The sequence below is a fragment of the Salvelinus sp. IW2-2015 genome, linkage group LG19 (assembly GCF_002910315.2).
Source record: "Salvelinus sp. IW2-2015 linkage group LG19, ASM291031v2, whole genome shotgun sequence".
Taxonomy (NCBI): Eukaryota; Metazoa; Chordata; class Actinopteri; order Salmoniformes; family Salmonidae; genus Salvelinus; species Salvelinus sp. IW2-2015.
The window spans coordinates 37,803,106-37,807,454 of record NC_036859.1 but is presented as its reverse complement, the minus strand read 5'-3'; the positions used below and the strand labels follow the sequence as shown (position 1 = coordinate 37,807,454).

The window sequence follows — 4,349 nt, the reverse complement described above, 5'->3', positions numbered from 1 at the left end:
TTAATTGTCACGCCCTGAACATAGTAAGCTGTTTTTTCTCTGTGTTGGTTGGGGCGTGATGGTGACTTGGGTGGGTTATCTAGGTGTATTTGTATGTCTATGGTGGCCTGATATGGTTCCCAATCAGAGGCAGCTGTTTATCGTCGTCTCTGATTGGGGATCATATTTAGGCAGCCATTTCCCTTTTGTGTTTGTGGGATCTTGTCTAATTGCCTGTCAGCACTAGTTGTATAGCGTTTCGTTGTTTGTTCAGTTTATTAAAATTATGTGGAACTCTAAGCATGCTGCGCCTTGGTCCGATCATTACAACGAACGTGACATTAATTGCATCAAGAAGTTCCTCTGTAATTTGGCCTTCACATGAGTCTTTCTGTACAGATGTTAATTTTATATTATTAATAGGGAAAAAATCCATACAATTAGCTTCGGTTAGTGGAGATGGAGAAGACTGAAACATATTCTTAAAGTACCCTACTTCCTCTTTCAAAATATAATTTGGTGAATCACGCGTGACTCCATTTGTAAAATCACCCTGATTTAACTCTTTAGTCATATCAGTTTACCTATTTTTTTAAGGTTTTGCCTACACCTAGTGACCTGCTTTTTAAATTATATGAACAAGAAATATAAAATTTTATTTGGAATGGCAAGCCAGACAAAATTAAAAGGGCCTATTTATATAACAAATATGAACTCAGAGGGCAGAAATGATTAAATATTATAGCATTAGACCTCTCACTAAAGGCATCAGTCATACAAAATTATACTTAAATCAGAAATGGTTCTCTAGTAAATTGGTAGGAATGTCTCACCCGATGGCCTTTTTGGCCTTTTTCCCCCCTTTATTCAGATTACAACTGCTCACTTTCGGTTGTTTGAAAACAAAATCTCAAATATAAACAAGCCATATAAAGTTGGTTGCAATTCCAGTTTAATGAAAAGACAGAACAAATACAAATATTGTGGTAAAATAAAAAGATTATTCAATCAAAATGTTTTAAAAAAAGGTATAATTGTCAAGTGTGCTTCCTCTCCTGCCTCTAGGTCACCAGGCTGCTCGTTATGGCGCACACCTGGACTCCATCACTTCCCTGATTACCTTCCCTATATATGTCACTGCCCTTGGTTCCTTCCCCAGATGTTTGTTTCAGTTTCCTGTCTGTGTGTTGGTTTGTGTTTCTTGTTTGTTTTTCATTAAATTATAAATAGGACTGGTGGAGTTGTCACACAGACACATGGAAATGTCTGCTCTACCCAAAATTACAACAAAAATGGAAGAGCAAGTAGAGGGAGAGGGGGGGGATTAAAGAACAAATGGTTAAAGAAAAATGGTCATAAATAAAAAAATATACAAATTTCATTTAAGGATAAAAAAAAATGACAGCTGTGCCATATAAATTGCAAAATATGTTGAAGAGATTTGATGTACCTATTCCATGGCACATGGTTTATGAATTGACACGCAAAACAACCCGGATTCAAAACTTCACGTTTTTCTATTTAAATTATTATACAAAATTCTTGCAACTAATAGAATGTTATATATATGGGGTATTCCAGCTCAGCAGAATTTTGCTGTGAGTAGGCAGTCATATTATTTTGTACTGTCCATATGTAGCGTCGTTTTTGGCCACAGGTCCAGGAATGGTTGAAGAATTGCAACGTTGACCTAGAACTAACGCTGCAGATAGCAATACTGGGTGATTTGAAAAGTCAGTCAATTGATCAATAATATAATAATTATTTTGGCAACATGTTTTCTTTAATTTACAATCTGTAGAAGCTGGTTCAGCATTTTTGTGAAGCATTACAGCCACAGTTGAACAAAATATGGCAACTAGAAATCCAGAATGGATTAAGAGATAGATGGGAGGGGTTGAATGGAGCTGAAGAGTGGACTAATAACAAATAGGTTCAGAAATGTTGTGAAATAGGACAGTTACAAATAGAAAATCAAACTGGATAGACATCAGAAATAGAGAAGGACTAAAAACAAAAAATAACTATTGTAAAATATGATAAATTGAATGGTTAATGTTTATTCGTTTACTCCAATTGGGGAGGGTGGTGGGGAATAATAAAGGTATATATTACCCCAAAATAGGGGATTGGAAATTATGCAGACAATTACATTGATGGAAGCAATCTTCTGCAATAAAGCTGATTCACCCCTAAAATAAATATTTGATTAAAGTCCGACAATCTAAGCCAATCCCGTCTGTTTTGCCCAATAGTTACACACGTTTCGGTTGTTGTTAAACAACCAACTAACCGTCATCGAATCTAAAAATATCACCTATTAGAAAGACAAAACCCAATGCAAACTTTAATGCTGTTTGGTCTACAGACATATGATCACAGTGACTGAGGAAAATACTGAATTGACAATGTGTGAACACAGCCTGGCCATAGGGACCAGACCCTAAGTTCATTATGTTACCTATAAAAACCTGGTAGAGATCTGCGGTCACAGGCAGACCTGGCTGCCCAGAGATGACAGACTGTGGGCATTCTGCCCTGAGAGAAGTAGAAACAGAGCTGCAATCATTTTACACTGCAAGACATATATGCAGACACAGGCAATTTTCTTCCCAAAATTTTAAAACAAGTGCTAAGATTAAGAAAAAAATAAAATCCAATAACATCCTTATTTCATTTGATGCAATCATTTTTCACCCCTCATACTGGTTAAATTAGAGTAAGCTTTACTTTCAACAGTAATATATTATTTCGTAAACGTACAACATTGAAATAAGCGGTGGGGTAATCCATGTGAATCTTAAGTAGCAGACTGTTCTCACTTTGTCTGTAAATATATGTGGAGAATCAGCAAAGGGGACGTTTAGATAGAATATTTATGTGGATTACGATAATATAAGGGATTCAAAATTGGAAAGAGTATTTTTGAGAATTGCATTGTGTTAAATTCCAACAGGCTACATTATAAATCCAAAGACAGAAGTGCTTTATAAGGACTGCCTCTGACCATCAGTGCTGGACACGTACTTTCATTAGTTATCAGAAACAGCCAAGGCATCCAGGCTGAAGGTCTTCTTCGGCACCGGCACGTAAGGCTAAAGTTGTACTCACTCCACGTTGAAGATGTGAACACTTGTCATGTCGGATGGCATCTTGCTGAAAATAATATTCATATAAAAACAATGATTTGTCAGGAGAAAAAGTTTATGAAATTAGAATTGAACGAAGTTGTTTTTTTTCTTCTATGTTTTGAAGCGTATTACCTTCTTCACATCTTTGTGGAGAACACAGTCAATGTAGGGGGCAGTGCTGTCATGGAAGTCTTTGCTGCAAACAACACAGTTTATAAAAGGCTGCAGAGACAGAGAAAGCACATTAAGTAAAAATGTATAGACGTGGTTCATTTGTTTTTTTTACATTTAACCTTTATTTAACTAGGCAAGTCAGTTGAACAAATTCTTATTTACAATGACGACAAAACCCGGACGATGCTGGGCCAATTGTGCGCCGCCCTATGGGACTCCCAATCATGGCCGGATGTGATACAACCTTGGATTCAAACCAGGGACTATAGCACCATATGGGAGTCCTAAATACTAAACACTGAATTCCTGCATTTGGACATGGGCGATCTTGTACTGACCTCCTTCGAGGTCAATTCAATATTTTAACTGAAATCTACACCTTTTCTGCTTCAGCTTCATTATCTACAAATCAGAAATGATCACAGAAGGCTATAACTCTAATCACACACATGGAGGATCCTTACTACTGCCGTGAAGCACTGCTCTAAACCAGAGCATGCAGTCCAATGTATCCTTACCCTTCACAAGAAAACTAATTTCAAATAGTATGTGGATGTGGATGTGTATGTGGATATACCAAGCGATAAGAGGATATAAGACACATGGAGGATCTGAACTACTCACCCTTCTGGATTTAAAGCCACATTCAGGGCGATGTTTATGTTCACTGTCACTAMTGGCCTTAGAGCAAACTGTTGCTTTCAAGAACAAGTTGATTTTAAATTCCCGAGCATTGATCTGTAGACAGAAAGATGGAAGGAGACATTTMTMATTTTTATGATAAACAGTGAATCACACACRAAAAAAAYATGAATAATTTAAATCTTACCTCAGATTCTCCAAGAACTTGTAAAAAATTGAGGTGCTCTTTTCGATTGTTCTGAAACTCACTATTCTTATTTGCATATCTTATAGCCATGTCAACATGTTTCTTGTCAACATCCCTCAACATATCATAGTTGCTCTGTCCGTTAGCTATAAACAGCAAGGCTGCTGATGTGACCAGCAGAACACTCATGAGGCCACTCATCTCGATCTCAACACTGGACAGTTAGACACAATGCT

General features: G+C 36.9%; 1 long non-coding RNA gene across 1 annotated transcript in view; it reads left to right on the top strand.

The window, feature by feature from the left end:
• LOC139029314 (uncharacterized) overlaps nucleotides 1–3,323 on the top strand; it is an 8,511-nt gene extending 5,188 nt beyond the window's left edge. The window contains exon 2 of the long non-coding RNA XR_011481628.1: nucleotides 3,208–3,323. This is a non-coding gene — a long non-coding RNA (uncharacterized lncRNA). The remainder of the gene's footprint in view (nucleotides 1–3,207) is intronic.
• Nucleotides 3,324–4,349: the final 1,026 nt, after the last annotated feature.